We start from the raw sequence: 12,199 nt of genomic DNA, 5'->3' as shown, positions 1-12,199 counted from the left end.
AGAGAGATGACATGTGAGCGATAGCATAGATGTGACATGTGTACGGTATCCGAAGGTGAAATGTATACGATAATATAGAGATGAGAATTTTGCGGTAGCATAAAGATGACTTGTGTACGGTAATATAGAGGTGACATGTGTTAGGAAGCATAGACATGGCATGTGTGCGGTGGCATTTAGGTGATATGTGTGCGGTAGCATAGAGGTGATATATGATGGTACAAGAAGATGGCATGTGTACGATGACATGAAGGTGATATGTTTACGGTAGCATGAGGGTGACATTGGTACGGTAGCATAAAGGTTACAAGTGAAGGGTAGCATGAAGGTGGCATGTGTTTGGTAGCATAGAGGTGACATGTGTACGATAGCACAGAGATGACAAGTATAAGGTTTCATAGGTGATATGTGTGATATGTGTGCGGTAGCATGAAGGTAACAAGTGAACGGTAGCATAAAGATGACATGTGTACGGTAGAATAGAGGTGACATGTGTACGGTAGCATAAAGGTGACTAGTGGATGGTAGCATGAAGATGACATGTGATCGGTAGCATAGAGGTGGCATGTGTACGGTAGAATGAAGGTGACAAATGTACGGAAACATGAAGGTGACATGTGTGCGGTAGCATAGAGTTGACATATGTACGGTGGTAAAGAGGTGGCAAGTGTACGGTAGCATAAAGGTGGCATGCATACAGAAGTATAAAGGTGACATGTGTACGGAAACATAGAAGTGGCATGTGTACGGTAGCACGAAGGTGACACGTGTACGGTAGCATAGAGATGACATGTGTACGGTAGCAAAGAGGTGGTATTGTACAGAAATATAGAGGTGTCATGTGTACGGTAGCATAGAGGTGACATGTGTACTGTTATATAGAGGTGACATGTGTTCGGTAGCCTAAAGCTGACATTTGTACGGTAGCGTAGAGGTGGCCTGTGTACGGTTATATATAAGTGACATGTGTTCGTAAGCATTGAGGTGGCATGTGTACGATAGCATAGAGGTGACTTATGTACAGTTATATAAATGTGACTTGTGTACGGGAGCATTGAGGTGACATGCGGACGGGAGCATTGAGGTTAAATGTGTCCGGAACATAGAGGTGACATGTGTACGGTAGCAAAGAGGTGACATGTATACGGTAGTATAGAGTTGACATGTGTACGGAAGCATAGAGGTGACATGTGTACGGTTATATAGAGGTGGTATGTGTACGGGAGCATTTAGGTCGCATGTGTACGGTAGCATAAAAGTGACATGTGTACGGTAGTATAGATGTGACAAGTGTACGGTAGCATAGAGGTGACATGTGTACGGTTATATAAAGGTGGTATGTATACGGGAGCATTGAGGTCGCATGTGTACGGTAGCATAAAAGTGACATGTGTACGGTATCAAAGAGGTGATAAGTGTACGTGAGCATAGCGGTTACATGTGAACGGTAACACGAAGGTGACCTTTGTACGGTAGCACGAAGATGATCTTTGTACTTAAGCATAGCGGTGACATGTGTACGTAAGCATAACGGTGACATGTGTACGCTATCGTAGCAGTGACATGTGTACGAAAGCATAAAGGTGATATGTGTACGGTAGCGTGAAGTAGGGTAAAATGCATATGACATGTCAACGGTAGTATAGAGATGACATGTGTACAGTAGCATAGAGGTGACATGTGTACGGTAGCATAAAGGTGACATGTGTACGGTAGAATGCATATGACATATAAACGGTAGCATAGAGGTGACATGTGTACGTTTGCATAGAGGTGACATATGTACGGTATCATTTAGTTGATATATGTACGGTATCATGAAGATAAAATGTGAACGGTAGCATGAAGTTGATATGGGTACGGTAGAATGCATATGACATGTCAACGGTTGCATAGAGGTGACATATGTACGGTATCATTTAGTTGATATATGTACGGTATCATGAAGATGAAAAGTGAACGGTAGCATGAAGTTGATATGGGTACGGTAGAAGGCATATGACATGTCAACGGTAGCATAGAGGTGACATGTGTACGGTAGCACAGAGGTGACATTTGTACGGTAGCAAAGATGTGATATATGTATGGTAGCATATAGGTGATTTGAGCGAAATAAAATCCCAAGTACTACTTATCTCTGGGTCACGACTTAGTATGTCGTTGCAACGTTTTGCTTACTTGCCCCCACGAACCGGTTTCTATGTTGTGGCCTCGACTTAGACATAACTCAATAAAAGAAACGAGATAGTTAGTAGTGGCCTTTAACAAGATATCAGCTGAGGGGTCCAACGTAATATGTTTTTTGTTTGCGGAAAAATAAGTGAAGGAAATGTAATATGTGGAACAAAATTTCTGAAAGTTTTTTTTTTTTTTTTTTTTTTTTTTTTTTTGGGGGGGGGGGGCGGGTGCGTGGGATATTTTGACCCGGAATATAGAATTATATCATTTATATCGCAATAAAAATACGCTTTACCTGCGGTCAGACGTATAAGCATTTTAGTATTTTTAACCTTTGTTTCTAGAGGCTTTCAAAAAAAGGTATTGAAAGTATAAGCTGAACGATGACTTGTTCACAAAGTCAAAGTAGAAAAATGCGTGACTTAAAACTGTGTTTGTACCATTCTTGTACCTTTGTTAGCTATTTTTAATTCAGTTTTTGCATAATTGTTTTCTTTTCTACAGCAAATGCACTTAACATGGGTATTATATGGCCAATTTTAGTAGGTTTCAACACTTTTTCGTCTGGCGTGGAAATTTTATGCCATTTTGCGTGCGTTAGTATTAATGTGTTCAAGACACGAGCTGCTAGAAACGTTAATTGTTTAACAAAAGGCAATTTGTTACCCAATAAGAACGTACTGCGTCCTTGTGCAAAATTACCTTCCAGATACACTTGTGTTCTATTAGCTAGGGAATGAAACGTTTTGATTTGTTTACAGTTCAGTCAATGAGACTATCATTATCATCATCATCATCATCATCATCATCATCATCATCATCATCACCACCACCACCACCACCACCATCACCACCTCCACCACCATCATCATTATTATCATCAACATCATCATCATCATCATCATCGTCATCATCATCATCATCATCATCAACAACATCATCATCATCATCATCACCATCATCATCACCATCATCATCGACTTAATCTGATGTAAAATTGATTTCGTGTATGGCAATGTTTGTAGTTGACTATATTCGCTAATATATATTCCAAAACTTAAAGAAATGTTAACCTTGAAAAAAAATGTTAGAAACCAAACAAAAACAAATAAACATAAGCAACAATGTAAGCAATTTCACTTGTGATAAATCAAAATATATAATGACGTTATAAATGTCATAATAACCCCTAACTGAAGGCTCATTTTCAAATGATATGTAGTCTAAGTTAAAACTTGCTTGCATTTTTTCATCGAAATACTAAAGAAGCATAAAAAATACGCGTTTTTTTAAAAGACACCATTATCATGAAATATCGAATCCTGTGTTTTAATGAAATTGTTCATAATACAAGAATAGCATACATCTAATACAAAAAGCGGTACGTTTAAGTCCGCTGCAAGTAGATCGCATACTTATTGTATTTAGCTGTTAAACTTAATGACTGAACTCTTGTGAATCTTAATTATGTTTGCACTTAACTGGCAATCGATGTAAACTTAGATCAATACATACAACTCTAAAACACCCACATTTAATTCATGATATAATTCAAGAAAATATGAACTACTTCACTGATGTACCGGCATACATCCGAGGTTGTTTTCGATAAAAATGACGGAGGAGTTCCGAATGAATTCACAACTCACAATTGCATTATTTCTCTCTTGTGTACACTATCATATCCCTTTGTCGATTACTTTTAAATGAGAAATAAGCATCCCAGTTTCACTTCTGCAACTTCTTTTCTTTGTGTCATAAACTTCTTTATCATCCCAATCCAGCATCACATGTCTTATACCTATGGGACTCGTAAATGCCTCTGAGTATTACTTTTTAGATGAAAGAAATCACATGCATTACACGTGTTTGTCTCTACTCTTATGTGTATTATGCACCAGTCAATTATAACCACGGTCCCCTCAGGCCCGGGGAATAGCGGGTACTTTGACTTTCGGTCCAGCCAAGCCCGGGTAAGATCCCCGCCGTGCGGGGACTGACTGCTGGTTAAATCTCCTCCAAATGCCCCCGCACCTCAGGGACACTAGGTTAGGTCCATTCCCCGGTATTGTTGGCGTGAAGACAAAACCACCGCATTCACCCGGCACTGCGGGGCCACCTTGAAAGTAAAAACACGGCCCATTTCCCCGGCAATCCCCGGTATACCCCCGGACCTGGGAGGGCCGTGGTTACAATACACTGGTGCATTCGTATATGTGTCCTTAAACTATGTATTGGATAGAGCATCACCGGTGCATGTCTTTCCTTCAGTTTTGGTTTTTAAATGATTCTGTTAAAGACTGTTTCAAGAGAGACCAGCAGAATATGCACCACGCATATACGGCTACTATCCAGTGTGTATTCGCATATGTCTCTGTAGATTACTTTTCTTAGAGAAATCAGAACAACATAGGTCACACTTGTACGGCCTTTCTCCTGTGTGTATTCGTAAATGCGCCTGTAAATTACTTTTCACAGCAAAATCAGCATCACATGTCTCACACTTGAATGGCCTTTCTCCTGTATATATTCTCATGTGTGTCTGTAAATGACATTTCTGAGGGAAAGCAGCCTCACATGTATCACATTTGTATAGATTCTCACCTTTGTGCATTCGTATATGCATCTGTAATGAGTGATTATGGGAGAAAGTAACATCACATATGTAACACGTGTATGGCTTCTCTCCTGTGTGTTTTCTCTTGTGATTATGTAAGGCATTTATGTAAGAGAACATTTCATCACATTCATCACACATGTATGGCAGTTCACCTGTGTGAATCCTTTTATGGCTCCGTAAAGTACTTTTCCGAGAAAAAGCCGCATCACACACATCACATTTGTGTGGCTTTTCTCCTGTGTGTGTTCTGATATGATACTGTAATTTACATTTATAAGCACAAGTACACTCACAAATGTCACATTTGAATGGCTTCTCGTCCAACAACACGTGTGTAGCAGTGTTTGACTAATCGTTTAATAACGTGGTAACGGAAACGAGGCTCAGCTGAATGGCGGCTTTTAAATCTCTGATAGAAAATTAAATGAAATTATACTTCTGATGAGAGTTTTAACAGAAATGTGATAAAAAACAATAGCGGAATACTTTTGTTAGTAGTTGCTAAACATAATTATAAATAAGCTGTAAGGATTTGACGCTAAAAAGTAGTTTTACATTGTGGACATGTCAAACAAAGGAGAAAAAAATGGCGGGGCGAACGGGAAAACACCAAAACAATCTACTCTTGATGCTAAAAATCTCCAACAAGAGGACTCAGTGGATCCCCATCTAACGTACATACCCCCTTACAGTGGGCCATCGCCATATTTTCCCTTCCCCATGCCTGGGGTTGCAGGATCCATGTTTGCCCCACCGGGATTCCATAACCACATCGGGAACCAACAAGGACCACAGGGAACACCAGACAGTAGTATCCTAGGTATGTTTAATGAACTAAACTCACGTTTAAAGTCCATGGAAATTATGCTCACCAAAATATCCCCCATAGAGAAAGACGTCTCTTACCTGAGAACACAAATGCACGAAATCCGGGAGGAGAGTAAATCGGCAACATTGAGACTGGGTGAAGTAGAGGACTTCTGTGTTGAATATAGTAAATTCACTGACGAAATCCAAAAATCAAAACATGACACTGAACACGAAATCCGCTCATTGAGAAAGCACAACACTTTTCTTTCCTCTCGAATCGAACAACTGGAACAAGAAAATGAGAGTATAAACAATCGCCACCATGATATACATGCTAAAATCATGGAAAACAATCTAATATTCTTCGGTATTGAAGAGGCCCGTCCTTCGTATCCACCGGACACGCAAAGAGAGCAACAAAGAGAGACCCCAGAAACAACACTCAGAAAATTCCTGATAGAAAAATTACAAAACAATGAGTACATCTCTGGCGAAAACCCATTAGACATTGATAAAATTGAATTCAACAAGGTTAGTAGACAAGGTAACCCTAAAAAAGCAGCCAATTCATACAGAAATAGACTTATTGTTGCCATTTTTGAACGCTTTACTGATAGAGAGGCGGTGCGTAAGGCTGGAATAGTACTTAACAGAACCCAAAGACAATACAAAATACATGAACACTTCCCAAAAGAAATTGAAGACCGACGTAGGCAGCTATACCCAGTGGTACGCAAACTTGCCGAACAAGGGGAAAAAGTCAACTTGGTGAAAGACAGACTATATGTTAACCATTCCCTTTTCGAAATTGATACAGGTCATTACATCGACAAACGCGGTGACCGGCGACAAGTGCGTCCATCGAACCCACCACTCTACGGGGAACAGCGCGAACTATACAAGAACGCCCCATCGAACGGACGTCCCACGATACTCAGAGCAAACGTCCAGACATCAACTGGGCGGCCCCAGAGTTGACCCTCAACCAACATCCCGTACACTATTTGAAACCCCAAATAGATACCGGGTACTTGCTGATAACGGACCACCAGTAGTCGAAAGAACAGCAAAACGAAAAGAGAGGTCCCCGCTCGAGAATGACAACATTAAACGTCAAACCATAGACAATATCGTTACCATCACCACGGCGAACGACGAGGAGGCCACATCTTATCCCTGGAATTCTGATGACGGCCCCTCCAACGAACCCCCCGTGGAACCTCAAGATCCCACTGACCATTTGACCACACAGAAATAGGCCAGGCACGGAAAGCCACTGTCCAAGTGTGAACTGATCGGGAACGATACCCGTGATCGTGAAAACTGTCGCTTGTGTCATATAATCGACCAAGAGATTAATAAACATGTACCCATATTTAAGGTGCTTAACAGTAATTCGAAGCATACTTTAAACCCATTAAGTTATGATAAACTTGATAATAATTTATGTTATTGCTATTGTGTGTTAATTGCAAGCATATACCTTTATTGTTACATAAACCATGTTATGTATTACTGCATTCACAACTTAATTTACAACATCATATACTTATTGAACAGATGCGAAATCACGCGTTATGAATTGTTTTGCACAATATTTGGTAATATATCTCTGAATACGTTTTATCATTCTCCTTACAACCTAATTTCTGACAAAGTAGTAATGCGCTTAGATACATTTGATATATTTGTTAATTTAGTAGTGCATGTCATCCCTTACGTATTGTTCGAAATGCATCGGATTAGTTGTACTTTAAGCATTGATGTATCAAATTTAAAGTATTCAATTGTTAGAAATTTGTTGTATTTACTAAACGAAATGCAGTTCTATAAATATGAATGGTTAAATAACATAGATTTAAATGTATCATTGAATATGTATACTTTGGAATTGATAGTGCTTATGAATGAACTAGTTGATTTATTAGCAATCTTTAATACCAATTATATCATTGAATACTCAACCAATGTATGTGGTATGTTGTAATATGCTATGTATTTATACTATGCCCAAGAATTTATGAATATTTTTAATATTGTTGCAACTGATTTTTACAATTCAATAACTGTGAATACTAAAGATTTTTTATTATTATTACAAAGAACCATATCAGTCGCATAGGAATATTGTAACGTATGATAATGATGCCACTGGCAATGATAGAAATAGTATTAATATTATTGATGACACTGGTGATATTGTTATTTATAATGATATAAATAATAATCATAATGACAATGAAGATTATGTTAATTATAATAATGATAATAATGACAATTATAAGAGTGATAACATTAACAACGACATTGATAATAATGACCAGGTTAATGATAAGAACGATATTAATAATGGAAATGATAACAATAACAATGATAATAATGATAATGACAATAATGATAATTATGATAATCATAATAATGATAATAATGATAATAATGATAATGCCAGTAATGAATATTATGATAATGAAAATAAGGATAATAATAATAATAATGATAATGATAATGGAGATGATGATAATAATGATAATGATGATAGTGACAATATTGCTTTTAACAATAATAGCAGCAACATTACAAGCAACATTAATGACCAATTTAATTTGAATGTGCTTAGTTTAAATGTCTGTGGCTTAAAAAGTAAACTCAATAGCCCTGAGTTTATTGACCTTATAAATAAATACTTAATAATAGGGCTACAAGAAACAAAGCTCGACGACCTTGACTGTGTAAACATTGAAAACATCGAACTATTTACAAAAAAAAACGCAAGAAAATAACTAGGAGGAAATCAGGAGGGATAGCGATAGCAGTTCATAGAACGATTTCTAAATACGTCTCAACGCTCGAAACAGAAAGTAACCTCGTACTTTGGTTTACTATCTCGAAAATAATGACTAAAACCGATTCGGATCTGCTTTGTGGTGTAACATACATTCCGCCTGAAAACTCCGATTATGCTCGAGATGACCCGTTTCTTAATATACGTAATGAAATGAACGAGCTGAGTAAAAAATATGATCACATGTGTATTTTTGGTGACTTTAATTCTCGTACTAAGAACACTCAGGATTATATTATCGCCGATAAATCGTTCTTAGAACTACAAAATTTACCTCAGGTGTACGATGAATATGAAAACGAAATGTTAAAATTCGATTTAACAAATAAAGTAAACAGGGTTAGGAAAAGTTTCGACAAATCAACAAATAATTATGGTTATCGATTCTTAGAAGTTTTACAATATACTAACCTATATATACTAAATGGTAGAACCGAAGGCGATGAAAACGGACAGTTTACTTGTAAAGGCGTTAGTGTTGTAGATTACTTTATTTGCAGTTCGTCATTATTCAAGTTAGTTAAATGTCTAGAAGTACTAGAGTATTGCCCCCTTTATTCAGACGCGCATAACCCAATCGCACTGAATCTAATATTTGCGTCTAGACCGGAGCTAGCGCAAATCGATAAGGCGCCAAGTATAAAGTTATGGGATACTAAGAAGACAGACGAATACTTAAGAAACTTCAATTTAGATCAAGTTCAAGCTATAAATGATAAAATAGTGAGCATTTCAAATAACCAAAACCTTTGCCAAAATCAAATTGATGAGATCGTGTCTGATATTATTAATCTATTTGTTGACACAGCTGTATCTACTTTTGGATACCATCGTACTAGAATTGTAAATAGGAAAATGCCCGCATGGTTTGGTCATGATTGTCGTGAAGCCAGAAAAATTTCCATAAGGCTAAGTACGCATACAAGCTAAATAGAACCCATATTTACAAAAATATTCTTAAGAATGAAAGCAAAAAATATAAAAATACTGTAAGTAAATACAAGTCAATTCACAATTATAATAAAATAACCAAACTAAGAACCCTTAAAGGAAATAATCCGAAAGAATTCTGGAAAATCATTAACAAAGGTAACGAGAGTAAAACAGAAGCATCTGTTGAAGACTTGTATAATGTTTTCAAGAATGTAAACTACGATAGTGAAATTGATAAAAATGATAATAATTATAATAATAATAATAATAATAATAATAACAATAATAGTAATAATAATAATAATAATAATAATAATAATAATAATAATAATGTAAATTCACCTATTACAGAAGAAGAAATAGAAAAAGCAATTAAACTTTTAAAGAACAACAAAGCAAGTGGCATCGATAAGATTGTAAATGAATATATTAAAAATACCTTCTACATAATGAAACACACATATGTGAAATTGTTTAACATTATATTTGAAAGTGGCTTAGTACCAGAAGTTTGGACAACTGGAATTATAAATCCAATTTACAAAAATAAAGGCGATAAAACAAAACCTGAGAACTATCTGTCACGTAACAGAGTTACGTATAAAATGTGACGTAATACCGTAATACGTTTATCAAAGTTATATTTAAGATATAATTAAGATTTAATAAAATGTATATGTGTCTACATACTGTATGTTTAGTTATGTAGGGCATATTTGATTGTCATTTGAATATGGAGATGGTTGACAGCCGACCTGGTACAAATGTACAAAATGGTCATGTTAATTACAAAAACGTGTATTCCTGTGGTTGTAAAGCTGTCATATGTAGACAACAAATTAGTATAAGAGAGATGATTTGGGATGTGAAAACAGAGTTTGGTTAGGCAAGGCAAGGAACGCGGCCTTGGGTCCTTAACGGACGGCAGGTAGGATGCGAGATTACCTTAAATATCATGCTGTATTAAGAACTTATTATTATACTTAGAAAGAACGTGGAACAATAAAGAACTGACATTCGAACGGTTGTTGTTTAATAACTTACAGACTTCCAACAAGTTAAGTGAACAGTAGCATTACGCGACACGTAAAAGTTTGATGCCTGTCGACCAAGGATAAGAACAAGGTTGACGTGGAACACAACGGCGAAGTACTGACGACCACCTAAAACGAAAAAGGGACAGGGACGAGCGAGAAGTACTCACCTACATACGTATTTGCGGGCCACGGGACAAAAGTTAGTGACGTTTTATTACTTTGTATTTCTTGCCTAGATATGACATGTGTTGCTATAATTTTGGGATATTTAACTGGGCAAAATTTTAAAGTTTTGGATAATAAATGCAATCAGAGCAAAGTTGTTTTTTTTTAAGGAGACCCATAGCAATCTAATTTTTGACTAAACAACGTTTCAAAATATTAAGTACGATAAAAACATTGGATTTGAATAAAAAAAACAACTAAAGAATGAGTATTTAAGGTAACAAAGTTAAAAATATTGAGAAATTCAACAACAACAAAAAGTAAAACAGGTGTAAAAAAAACGTTGTTAAATGCAAATGAAGAGCTTGTCATGTATTGAACTAAATCATTTAAGTACATTATTGAATAACTATGAAAAAGAAAACTAAGTCATTTAAGGACATTAATTGAACAATTAACATGGAAAGAAATGTTATTAATAGAAGTCTGAGTAAACTAATTTAGCAGGTCTAACATTAATGAAAGTTGCATATATACCAAAAATAATGACTTATACTCAGGGTTTAGTGCAAACACTGAAGATAGTACAAAATGTGATGTTTTTATGTCGAAGAAGGAGAAAAATGGTAGGTTTTATTAGTTCAGTTGTCATGTAACTGTAAGTAATTGTCAAACAAATCAGATAGGTAAATGAAGTCAATGTTACCTGTAATTAACTTGACAGTAATTATATGAAATCATTAAAATTAAGTAAGGTTATAGTTGTGTAAATAATTGTAGTATTTTGTCAATATATCATTTTATATAATTTTGAGTAAATTGGTGATGGTTTTAAAGTTGTAAAAATCATATAAATAAATCATTGTTTGGATCATAGTAAGGTCTGAGAGAGAAAGCGTGCAAAACGAAAAGTAATTTCTTAGATGTCATTATATAAAGTGTATCGCCTGAATACGGCAAGTAATTTTCAATTTCGAAATCACTAATTAAATTGTTTGTTAGGTAGTAAGTAATCTAATTAAATTATTTAAGTAACTCACAGATTAGTTTGGTAAAACTAATGAATCAATTATAAAGTTGTAAGTTATCAGATGATAAGCATAACGGTAACATGTTAAGCTAGAGTTTAGCTTTCTTATAACTATGAAGATGTACAAAGTTGTACAAAGATAAACAAAGATAGTGGTCAAGAAAGACCAGGTTTCTTAAAAGTGATTGGAGATGATATGTTCAAGATATTGAATTTCAACAAAATTGTTGGACTCCTGTGAAGTCACATTAGGGTGTGAGTTATTTAATAAATTAATTGAATCACTTATGTATTAGTTTTCTTTAGAATAATGGAATAATTATGAGATAAAAAGTTGTCAAATGATAAACATAACGGATCATCAATCTTGTTCTAAATATCTGTGTTAGTTATCGGCTGATGAGCATGCAGGACAGAACGGAATTAATCCACATGTTGAATGAAAAGGTGTTTTAGTGTGGTAAAGCTAACATGTAAGCTTTGTAAAATATTGCATAAAAAGGTTCTTAATAAAATAAAATGTTGTTCATGAAAACAAAACGTTTCACAAAAAAATAAAAACTTAGGTCAAACATTCATTAAAT

This window comes from Mya arenaria, chromosome 5, assembly GCF_026914265.1.
Source record: "Mya arenaria isolate MELC-2E11 chromosome 5, ASM2691426v1".
In the NCBI taxonomy this organism is placed as follows: domain Eukaryota; kingdom Metazoa; phylum Mollusca; class Bivalvia; order Myida; family Myidae; genus Mya; species Mya arenaria.
Note: the sequence above shows the minus strand (reverse complement) of the source record.